Genomic DNA, 12,353 nt, shown 5'->3' with positions numbered 1-12,353 from the left:
CATGGCCGGATTCAAGGGGGACAGAGGTAAGCAGCGGGGTCCCGCGGTGGGTCCCCGCTGATCACATGGTCCTAAGTCCCCAGGCAGGGGGCTCCCTGGGGACTGGCTGCAGCGTGGAGCCAGGCGAACAACCTGCGCTTCCACTACCCCCTGGGACAGCGGACCGCAGCAGAGCGGTAGCGCTGCGGCGTCCCAGGGGTTAAATGCATGCCAGGGGAGCGCGCCTTCCCTGTCTCACAGCCGGCGCCTCCCCCGCTGCACACAGCCCTCTCTGCATGCTGCCGACTGGTCCTGTGGCAGCGCTCCTCCCCCAGGCCAGCCTCCTCTCTGCTCCTCGGCGGCCATCTTCTCCAGAACGCATGGTGAACGCTGCTGGAAGCGCTGGACGGAAGCATCGTGGTCTGGGTCCCCCCGCATACCTCTCCTCCGCTGTGGTCAGGTCTGTGTATGCAGCGCTGTGTCCTACCAGGCCCTGTGTCTGTGTAGTTGAGTGATCAGCGCTGTTAGTGCAGGAATTGTTATTTCTCTGCATTGTATGTGACTGTGCTAGCGCTGCTGCCTGTAATCTTTTCTTCATCTAAACTGTCAGCTTTATTACTGTCCCTGTTCTTTCTGCTAAAGCCCTTGCGGTGCGGTGCTGCAGGGTGGTCTCTCGCCTATTTAATACTTAATTGGTGAGAGAGGTCACATACGTGGTGCCATCATGTCTGAAAGTGATTTTCCCCTCCGGCTACAGTGTACCACGTGCAAAGTACCGTTAGCGGAGGGGGAGGGTAGCGCGGAGGGCCTTTGCCGGCAGTGTTTGTCCATGGCGCGGCCTATTACGGTTACAGCACCGGTACAGGAGCCGCCCTGGGCTTGTTTCGCTCAGGCGTTAACAGCTTTAGTGGGCCAGTTAGCTCCGCAGCCCGCGTTTACTCCGATGGGTTTGTCCCAGCAGTCTGTGGTGTCGTCACCCATGCAGGGGTTCCCACGACAATTGGTGGTACCCCACAGTCTCCCTATTTCCCCGCTCCCGGGTTCTCAGGAGCCAGCGTGGGTTAACTCCCTGACGAGTTCTGTACAGCACTTGTCGGATGTGTTGCAAGGGGAGTCTGTGATGCGGTCTCATAAAAGGCCGGTGGCGTCTCTGTCCGCTCCTTATGAGGATGACGAAGGGACGTCTGATGATGGGGAGATTCTAGATCCTTACGATCAGGAACCTCTCCATACTAAGGACGCTGATGCTAAGTCCAAAGTATATATTCCTGGGCTTATTCGGGCGGTCCGCACAGCCTTGGTGATTGAGGACGAAGTTCCCCCAGCGGCTAAATCTAAGTATGCCTTTTTCAAAGATGTGAAGGGCGATGCCACAGTCTTTCCTCTTTCGGGTCAGTTGGTGGACCATTTAGAGGAGGCGTGGAAACAACCTGGCAAAAGATACCAGCCGCAGAGACGCCTGGCGGTGGCTTATCCGTTCGCGGATAATTATTTTGCGAAGTGGGAATCTCCTCCACAGGTGGATTCTCACGTGACCCGTCTTGTCCGTAGTGCCACATTGCCGATGCCATCCATGTCCTCCCTTAAGGATGATACGGACCGCAAGGTAGAAATCTGCCTGAAGTCCGCTTATTCCCTTGCAGGGGGGGCAGCACGGCCGGCTATGGCCATTTGCTGGGTTGCCAGAGCGATGGAGCGCTGGGCGGATTCATTAGAGGCTTCTTTTGAATCCGACTGTCCGGCCGATCAGGCGGAGTTGATTGGCAAACTCCGTGATTCGGCCACCTACATCAACGAGGCGGCTCTAGACATTAGTACTCTGGTGTCTAGAATTTCTTCAGCAGCGGTAGCTGCTCGTCGCACCTTGTGGCTGCGATCCTGGAAGGCGGACGCAGATTCCAAGAAAGGTCTGGAAGCGTTGCCGTTTACCGGAGAAGTTCTCTTCGGTCCGGATCTGGATAAGATTGTGGCCACGCTGGCGGCAGCCAAATCTGCCTGTCTCCCGTCGGCCGCTGCTCCTTCTGGTTCGGGACCATCGTCCTTTCGGTCATCTAGGGCCCAGGGCAGGCCCAAACCACAGTCGTTTCCTCGACAGGCTGGCCCTAAGAAATCGGTCAAGCCCCGGAAGCAGGCATGGAGTACCAGACGTCCGGCCCCCAAGCCAGATGACAAGCCTGCGGCCTGACGGTCCGGGCCTCCCTTTGGGGGATCCCAGGGTGGGAGGCCGCCTGCTACAGTTCGCCCAGTGTTGGTCGACCACTACGACAGACACTTGGGTTCTGGAGGTGGTTTCTCACGGATACGCCCTCTCCTTCCGGCACAGACCCCCGGCTCGCTTCTTCACCACGGGTCTCCCATCAGACCGGAACAAGGCTACGGAGCTGCGGAAGGTATTGCACACTATGCTCCAGGCTGGAGTTATAGTGGCGGTTCCATTCTCCCAGAGGGGCCAGGGTTTCTATTCAAATCTATTTTTGGTACAGAAACCCAATGGGTCATATCGTCCGATTCTCAACCTCAAAGCACTCAACAAGTCTTTGCGGGTCCCGAAGTTTCGGATGGAGACCCTACGGTCCATCATTCTGGCGCTGGAACCTGGGGACTACTTGGTGTCATTGGACATACAGGACGCTTACCTGCATGTCCCTATTCTTTGGCGCCATCAACAGTTCCTCAGGTTCGCAATCAGCAGCGACCACTTCCAGTTTCGGGCGTTACCTTTTGGCCTGGCAACAGCACCACGTGTTTTCACCAAGGTGATGGCGGTCATGGCGGCTTCTCTGCGGCTGCAGGGAGTCCGCATGTTGCCGTATTTAGACGACCTGTTATTGGTGGCAGGATCTCCAGAGCTCCTGTTATGCCACTTGGACCTGACCATTGCACTGCTGCAACGGCACGGCTGGCTAATCAACTGGCAGAAGTCCACTCTAATCCCGTCTCGGAGGATTCTGCATCTTGGAGCCTTATTGGACTCGGGACAGCAAAGGATCTTCGTGACGGAGGACAAGATCTCTGCTTTACAGTCAAGGGTGCGCAGTTGTCTGCACAGCCGCCGGGTGTCCTTACACTCGGCGATGAGGTTACTGGGCTCCATGGTGTCGGTGTTCGACATGGTGGAATACGCCCAGTTTCACTCCAGACCTCTGCAGCACCTGATCCTGTCCAAGTGGAACGGGCTGACTCAGTCTCTGAAGTCCCAGACGATTCTGCTCACCCAGGAGGTTCGCCTGTCCCTTACGTGGTGGTTACAGACGACCCACCTCAACAAGGGACGTCCGTTCTGGGTTCCAAATTGGGTCCTGTTGACAACGGACGCCAGTCTTCGGGGCTGGGGAGCAGTTTCGGGTCCACACTTGTTCCAGGGCAGGTGGACGCCGACAGAAGCGGAGCTTCCAATAAATATCTTGGAACTCCGTGCGGTCTTCAATGCTCTCCAGCAGGCACAACGGTTTCTCCAGGGTCGCCCGGTGCAGGTCCAGTCGGACAATGCTACCACCGTGGCCTACATAAACAGGCAAGGAGGAACTCGCAGTCGGGCGGCTCTCGTAGAGGTCTCTCGGATCCTGGTTTGGGCGGAGCGCAATCTTCCGGCCATATCAGCGGTCTTCATCCCGGGAGTGCTCAATTGGGAGGCGGACTTTCTAAGTCGCCAGGACGTTCATCCGGGGGAATGGTCCCTGCACCCGGACGTTTTTCAACTACTGGTGGACAGGTGGGGTCTTCCAGAAATCGACCTCATGGCGTCCCGGCACAACAACAAGTTGCCGGTGTACGGGTCTCGCACAAGAGACGAAGGGGCGTCTCTGGTGGATGCTCTGTCCGTCCGGTGGACGTTCCGGTTCGCATACCTGTTCCCTCCGGTCTCCCTTCTTCCACGGGTAATCCGGAAATTCAAACAGGAAGGAGGGACGCTCCTGTTGATAGCTCCCGCGTGGCCCAGACGGCACTGGTTCTCAGACCTTCAGGGTCTGTCCGTGGACATTCCTCTGCGGTTGCCGCTACGACCGGACCTTCTGTCTCAGGGTCCTTGCCTTCACCCGGACCTGACTCGGCTGTCTTTGACGGCGTGGCTGTTGAGATGGCCATGCTGAGGTCCCGGGGGTTTTCCAGCTCTGTGGTGCGTACCATGTTGCGAGCTCGGAAACCGTCTTCCGCGAGGATATACCATCGCGTGTGGCATACGTTCTTCCAGTGGTGTCGACCGAGAGGTTATGCATCGCGGGAGTTTCGTCTGTCTCGGATTCTCGCCTTCCTGCAAGCGGGACTAGATCATGGGCTTCGCCTTGCTTCTTTGAAGGTACAGGTTTCGGCCCTATCTGTCTGGTTTCACCGTAGGATTGCTACAATCCCGGATGTGCGCACCTTTATGCAGGGTGTTCTCCGCATTCAGCCGCCCTTTGTTCCACCTGTGGCGCCTTGGGATTTGGCTGTGGTCCTGAGGGCTCTCCAAGGACCGCCGTTTGAACCACTGGGCTCAGTGGATCTTAAATGGCTAACAGCTAAGACTGTTTTCCTTCTGGCCATTGCTTCGGCCAGACGTGTTTCTGAGTTAGGGGCTCTTTCTTGTAGACCCCCTTTCTTGGTTTTTTATGGGAACAGGGCAGTGCTCCGCACTCGGCCCGAGTTTCTTCCCAAAGTTGTTTCCCAGTTTCATATTAACGAGGAAATAGTTGTTCCGGCCTTTAACTCACCGGGTCTTTCCGTGGGTGAGGCCTCTTTGGATGTTGTGCGGGCCTTAAGGACTTATGTTGACCGCACTTCTTCGTTTAGGAAGTCGGACGCTTTGTTTGTCCTCTTTGGCTTCCGTAAAAAGGGTTGGCCTGCTTCAAAGCAAACTTTGGCAGCCTGGATCCGTATGGCTATTTCTGAAGCTTATCTTCATGAAGGCCTACCGGTCCCTCCTTCTCTGAAGGCTCATTCCACTAGGTCTGTGGGTCCTTCGTGGGCAGCTCGACGTGGTGCCTCGGCAGTTCAGATCTGCAAGGCTGCTACGTGGTCTTCTGTCCATACCTTCGTGAGGTATTACAGGTTTGACACCTTCGCCTCTCAGGATGCTTCCTTCGGGCGGCGGATTCTCCTTTCTGCACAGGAGCGTCCCCACCCTTAAAGGATACTGCTTTGGGACATCCCCAAGGTATCCTGTGGATACCCTATGGACCCTGAAGTAGAAAATATGAGATATGGTAAGAACTTACCCTTGTTATCTCTATTTCTACGAAGTCCATAGGGTTCCACAGGACTCCCGCCCTGTCGCACCTGTGCTGCAGATGGGCTTTGCTCTGGTCACCGGTTTTCCGTCTCCCTCTGGTGAGAATGTGATTCTTGTATGTGTCCAGATCTTTGTTCTCTCTCTTCCTTCTCCTCCTCCGGCCTATGGCTTGGTAACTAACTGAGGTGCCTTGGCCCGGGGGCGGGGTATAGGAGGGGGACCTAGTGCATCCTGGGAGGCTGAAAGCTTAACTCTTTGGTGCCCTGCGACTGACGTCACACCTATACCCCAAGGTATCCTGTGGAACCCTATGGACTTCGTAGAAATAGAGATAACAAGGGTAAGTTCTTACCATATCTCATATTTTTCTGCTGCTCCAGAATCTAGAAGAGCTAATACAGCTTTGGAACCTCGAGGAAGCTTTAAATGAGCCTGGATGGTGGAATCAGACTTCCTATGTGATTCAATGGCAACTCCTAACTTAACCTCTCTGTCATAAGTTAGGAGGAGGCGTTTCCCGGACGAATTGGACGGATGGGACAGGATCTAACTAAATGCTGAGAAGATCCGCAGTACATACAGAGGTTCTGTCTCTGACTTTTCTGTCGTTCCTCAGCCGATAGACGAGAGCGGTTGACCTGCATGGGTTCCTCGCCCATAGGAGGAGAGGGTAAACGAGAAGCTGGACGTGGCCTTCCACGATCAAGTCTGCCTCTTTCCAAGGCACGCTCCCTATGACGAAAATCCACCTTGTTGCAAAGGGAAATCAAACCGTCCAAGTTGGTTGGGAGATCACGGGAAGCTAAGTCGTCTTTGAGTCTTTCTGAAAGACCACTCCAGAAGGCAGCATCCTCGTTCCAATTGAGTTCTGATGCCAGAGTTTGGAACTGGACTACATATTGACCGACGGTCCTGCTACCCTGACGGAGGCGTAGAATATCAGCTGATGCGGAAGTGGTTCTTCCCAGTTCGTCAAAGAACTTGCGAAATGTGGAAATAAATTCTGAATAGTTGGAGAGCAGAGGATCCGACTTTTCCCAAAGGGGCGAGACCCAGTTGAGTGCTTGGCCAGAGAGCAGAGAGATAATATATGCCACCCTGGTTCTCGCTGTCGGAAAATTGGCGGATTGCAGCTCGAACTGGATTTCGCATTGGTTTAAAAAACCCCTGCATAATTTGGGGTTGCCATCGAACTTGCTCGGAGGGGAAAGCTGAAGACGAGCAGGAGGTAGAAGCAGGGGAGCAGGTGACACCACAGGAGGAGAGACGGCTTGGGAGCCAGCGGGAGCGGGATGAGCCAATAAGGACTGAATGTTGTCCAAGCGTGACGACATATCTTGGATGAACTGGATCAACTGGGCCTGAGAGGGCTCCTGTCTTTCCAGACGAGATAGTACATCCTGCGAGGGATCTACCCCAGATCCTTGACCACTTGCCGAGTCCATCTGGCCAGTGCAAACTGTCACAATCCCGGACTGGGCCTTGGACCTGTATTACTTGGCGCAGACACTCGCTGGAGGAGACTTGGCCTAATAAAGTTTCTCCGCATGAGAGGGTGCAGTGAACTGATAGGAGTTTAAGGAATGTAGAGGTAGCGTGATAACTTGGAAACTACGTGGAGCAGCTGGACAGCCGTGGATAGATGTTGGTAGCTGGGCGGCTAAGTGGAGTGGCTGGATAGCCGTGGGTAGACGTTGGTAGCTGAGTGGCTACGTGGAGCGGCTGGATAGCCATGTGGAGACGGTAGCTGGGTGGCTACGTGGAGCGGCTGGATAGCTGTGGGTAGGCGATGGTAGCTGAGTGGCTACGTGGAGCGGCTGGATAGCCGTGTGGAGACGTTGGTAGCTGGGTGGCTACGTGGAGCGGTTGGATAGCCGTGTGGAGACGTTGGTAGCTGGGTGGTTACGTGGAGCGGCTGGATAGCTGTGTGGAGACGTTGGTAGCTGGGTGGCTACGTGGAGCGGCTGGATAGCCGTGTGGAGACGTTGGTAGCTGGGTGGCTACGTGGAGCGGCTGGATAGCTGTGGGTAGGCGTTGGTAGCTGAGTGGCTACGTGGAGCGGCTGGATAGCCGTGTGGAGACGTTGGTAGCTGGGTGGCCACCTGGAGCGGCTGGATAGCCGTGTGGAGACGGTTGCTTGGTGGCTACGTGGAGCGGCTGGATAGCCGTGTGGAGACATTGGTAGCTGGGTGGCTACGTGGAGCGGCTGGATAGCCGTGTGGAGACGTTGGTAGCTGGGTGGCTACGTGGAGCGGCTGGATAGCCGTGTGGAGACGTTGGTAGCTGGGTGGCTACGTGGAGCGGCTGGATAGCCGTGTGGAGACGTTGGTAGCTGGGTGGCTACGTGGAGCGGCTGGATAGCCGTGTGGAGACATTGGTAGCTGGGTGGCTACGTGGAGCGGCTGGATAGCCGTGTGGAGACGTTGGTAGCTGGGTGGCTACGTGGAGCGGCTGGATAGCCGTGTGGAGACGGTAGCTGGGTGGCTACGTGGAGCAGCTGGATAGCCGTGTGGAGACGTTGGTAGCTGGGTGGCTACGTGGAGCGGCTGGATAGCCGTGTGGAGACGTTGGTAGCTGGGTGGCTACGTGGAGCAGCTGGATAGCCGTGTGGAGATGTTGGTAGCTGGGTGGCTACGTGGAGCGGCTGGATAGCCGTGTGGAGACGTTGGTAGCTGGGTGGCTACGTGGAGCAGCTGGATAGCCATGTGGAGACGTTGGTAGCTGGGTGGCTACGTGGAGCGGCTGGATAGCCGTGTGGAGACGTTGGTAGCTGGTTGGCTACGTGGAGCGGCTGGATAGCCGTGTGGAGACGTTGGTAGCTGGTTGGCTACGTGGAGCGGCTGGATAGCCGTGTGGAGACGGTAGCTGGGTGGCTACGTGGAGCGGCTGGATAGCCGTGTGGAGACGTTGGTAGCTGGGTGGCTACGTGGAGCGGCTGGATAGCCGTGTGGAGACGTTGGTAGCTGGGTGGCTACGTGGAGCAGCTGGATAGCCGTGTGGAGATGTTGGTAGCTGGGTGGCTACGTGGAGCGGCTGGATAGCCGTGTGGAGACGTTGGTAGCTGGGTGGCTACGTGGAGCAGCTGGATAGCCGTGTGGAGACGTTGGTAGCTGGGTGGCTACGTGGAGCGGCTGGATAGCCGTGTGGAGACGTTGGTAGCTGGGTGGCTACGTGGAGCGGCTGGATAGCCGTGTGGAGACGTTGGTAGCTGGGAGGTGAATACTAGCAGGAAACACCTTTGGAGCGCAGTGGGAAGGCTCACTTAGTAGAACTAAGAAAGTAGTTGCACTGGCAGTTTGTGTCAGCGTTGGGGATCCTTTAATAGTAGACGCTGAGAGCTGACAGGCTGAGAAAGGAGAAGATTCCTCATTGGTGGAACGGAGTCACATGGGCAATCCAAGATGGCCGCGCCCATGGACCGGAGGACAGCGCTTCCCGGATGCAACCAGCGGAGACCAGCGATCAGCAGGAGCCGGCGTGGAAGCAGCACAGCAGCGGGACCCTCCAGAGGACAACAGAGGAGACCAACCTGAGAGAGGAGTACAGCGCAGGAGCCGGAAGACAGCGAGGGTCAGCACCCGTAAAGGTAAGCGGCGGGGTCTGATTCTGGGGTCTCCAGGGTAGCGTGTGACACAGTTCTTTTCCTTCTCCATACTCTTCTCTTCCCATCACTCTGGCAAAAGTTGATCTTTGTCTCATCTGTCCATAGGATGTTGTTCCAGAACTGTAATGGCTTTTTTAGATGTTGTTTGGCAAACTCTAATCTGGTCTTTCTGTTTTTGTGGCTCACCAATGGTTTACATCTTGTGGTGAACCCTCTATATTCACTCTTGTGAATTCTTCTCTTGATTGTTGACTTTGACACATATACACCTACCTCCTGGAGAGTGTTCTTGATTTTGCCAACTGTTTTGAAGGGATTTTTCTTCACCAGGGAAATAATTCTTCTGTCAACCACCACAGTTGTTTTCCGTGGTCTTCCGGGTCTTTTGGTGTTGCTGAGCTCTCCGGTGCGTTCTTTCTTTTTAAGAATGTTCCAAACACTTGATTTGGCCACACCTATTGTTTTTGCTATCTCTCTGATGGGTTTGTTTTGATTTTTCAGCCTAATAATGGCTTGAATCACTGATAGTGACAGCACTTTGGATCTCATATTGAGAGTCGACAGCAACTGATTCCAAATGCAAATGTCACACCTAGAATCAACTCCAGACCTTTTACCTGCTTAATTGATAATGAAATAACGAGGGAATAGCCCACACCTGTCCATGAAATAGCTTTTGAGTTGATAGTCCCATTACTTTTGGCCCCTTAAAAAGTGGGAGGCACATATAGAAACCGTTGTAAGTCCTTCACCGTTCACCTGATTTGGATGTAATTACCCTCAAATTAAATCTGAAAGTCTGCAGTTAAAGCACATCTTGTTTGTTTCATTTCAAAGCCATTGTGGTGGTGAATAGAGGCCAAAATATGAAAATTCTGTCAAAGTCCCAATATTTATGCACCTGACTGTATAACAGTAAGCTTAGACATTAAGTCAGCTTCAGAGACAATAGTCTGAGATACAAATCTTGGTATTATTGATCAAAATAAGCAAACATAAATATACCAATAAGCTCAGGCGTTACATCAGCATTGTTATCATCAAAGACAGCAGTCTCTGAGGTTCAAATCATGAATAAATCAAAATAAAGAGACAAAACAGGAGAAATACCAACATTTCTATAGGAAATAGGTAAGGGGGTTGGGGGAAGGAGGGCAGGGGGAGGAGGAAGGAGGAGAGCTATGAGGGTGAGAAAGCCGAAAGGCAGTGGGTGTCGTTGACTCTGATTTTTTGTTGCATTTTTTATTTTTTCTAGTGAATGAGGGCTGTCAAGGACTGGTGACTGATCTTTACGACAGCAGAATTTGGTTAGAATTCTACCCAAATATTGCTTCGGCTTCCGTTTGGAGTTAGAATTAGCATAGTGAAAAATACAGGTAAATAAGGTCTCATACTGGTACTGGATATAAGACGTATCTGGTGAAATATCGGAAAAGAAGAGCCATTACAGTAAAGCAAAGGTGTGAAGGTTTTGCCTCACAATTCCAAGGTGTATATGTAAATACTGTGGTTTATTAGACAATGTGTTTAGAAAAAGCATTATAAGGGACATTACAACTGGCACTCGTTTCATCCACGCTTTCTTCTTGCTTGTGCAAATCTGTTTCTGTGATGTCGCTCGCAGTGCCCTTAAAGCTGCAGCATGATTGAAGCTAAAACACAGAATTCCCCAGCACACTGCAAAAGACCAGCAAATGAGATTCTCATCCTGCATTATAATAGCAATGCAGAGATGTCAGTTACATATATTTGCAAACATATGTTTAAACCACCATGCCACACTAAGGCACCTGTTTTGGTGATCCTAACGCTTTCTTTGCTACATGGTAATAGAGCATACGTTTATATATCTCCAAATTGAAAGCAAACTCATCTGGAGGCACCCCAGGATCCACCAACATGGTACCACAAGGATCAGCATACCATCAAACTACTGATCCCTTACCTGCCTCTCATATTAGTAATACACAGAATGGCAGTTGCTCAAATTATTGTATTAGTCCATCACAGGTGCTTGTGAGGAAAGGGCTAATCTAGGTAGCTCTCCATTTAGAAATATATAAATGTACAGTATGTGCTATTATAATGTAGCATAAGAAAATGTGAAAAGGGAAGAAGGCTGGAGTGACGGGCCTGGAAGATTGAATGACAGGTCAGGAGGATGGAGTTGTAGGGGAAGGAGGTTGGAGTGACAGGAGGCTGGAATGAGGACAGGGGGATGGAGTGATGGAGCAAGAGGTTGGAGTCACACGGGTGGTTTGAGACTGGAGAGACACGAGGCTGGAGAGGACACGGGGAACAAGTCTGATTGAACCTCTGGAAAGACAGGAGGTTGTAGTGATGGGGGGAGACTGGAGGTATGGGGTTGGAGGAAGAAGGTGAGAGGGGGCACGAGTCTAGTTGAGCCTCTGTTGTATAATAACATGGGTTACATTCCTACAAAACAGGCATCAATTTCAATAGATGTTCCCCGTTGCAGAGAAACCACCATCTAGGTAAGGTGTATTTGTATTTAGTACACAAAAGAAATGTATGTGTGTGTGTGTGTATATATATATATATATATATATATATATGTATCCAAATCCCGGCACTCCACAGGTACGATATATAACTTCACCGAGTGCCCTCCACAGTAAATGCCTGCAAGCATGAACCTCCGTTGTATATAAATCCCAATGGAGGCACTCCGGATAAATAAATCAAGGACACAGCATAGCTATATGTATATAAATATAATGCACAGTAGGTTTTCACCCACAGAAACAACAGTCACAATGCTTGGGGTTCTACAATTATAATTCTAAAGAAAGTAATAGAGTGCACTCACCAGGGACTTTTATAAACATACTTTATTCTTCAAAAGTGGTATAACATCATAATGCAGTCGACGTTTTGGCCATAACCTAGCCTTCCTCAGGACAAAGCTCACATCAAATAAGGAGCAAAAAAACTGTTTCGTTGCTCCTTATTGGATATTGGCTTTGTCCTGCGGTAGACTAATATTGTGATAAAGCAATATCCATAGGAGAGACTTATCCACAGAGTTAAGGAAGATAATCCAATCAGAGTTACAATAAGTCAAATAAATGTGCTGTTTCAGGATCAAAAATGCTATGTGAAGCAGCCTGCTATAAATTTGAAGAAATCCAAAAAGTAAAATCATCTATACTTCCCAACAAGTGAAAGATCAACATTACCATTCCAAGGAATATTGGATACCACTACATTGCTTAATAAAATAAAGCAATTGGGACCTATTCCTTCTACAGCATGGCTAATTAATGCTGCTATGACAAGCTTGTATACAGTAATTCCGCAGGAACTTGGATTACTTGTTACAGTGATTCTCATGTGGAAATTGTGTTATGTATGATGGGAAACATTTACAAATAACAGGTTGTGCAATGGAGTCCTCAGTAGCCCCCTCCTTTGCGATCCATCTATTTCATCAAAAATTTTATTTTACAAGATGTATATAGATGACCTGTTATTGATCTGGAATGATTTCCAGGAGTCATTCATACAACTTATCTCCAAACATAACAATAAAAACAGCCC

The sequence above is a fragment of the Taudactylus pleione genome, unplaced genomic scaffold (genome assembly GCF_031769625.1).
Source record: "Taudactylus pleione unplaced genomic scaffold, aTauple2 ptg000329l, whole genome shotgun sequence".
Lineage (NCBI taxonomy): Eukaryota > Metazoa > Chordata > Amphibia > Anura > Myobatrachidae > Taudactylus > Taudactylus pleione.
This window is presented reverse-complemented; position numbering follows the sequence as displayed.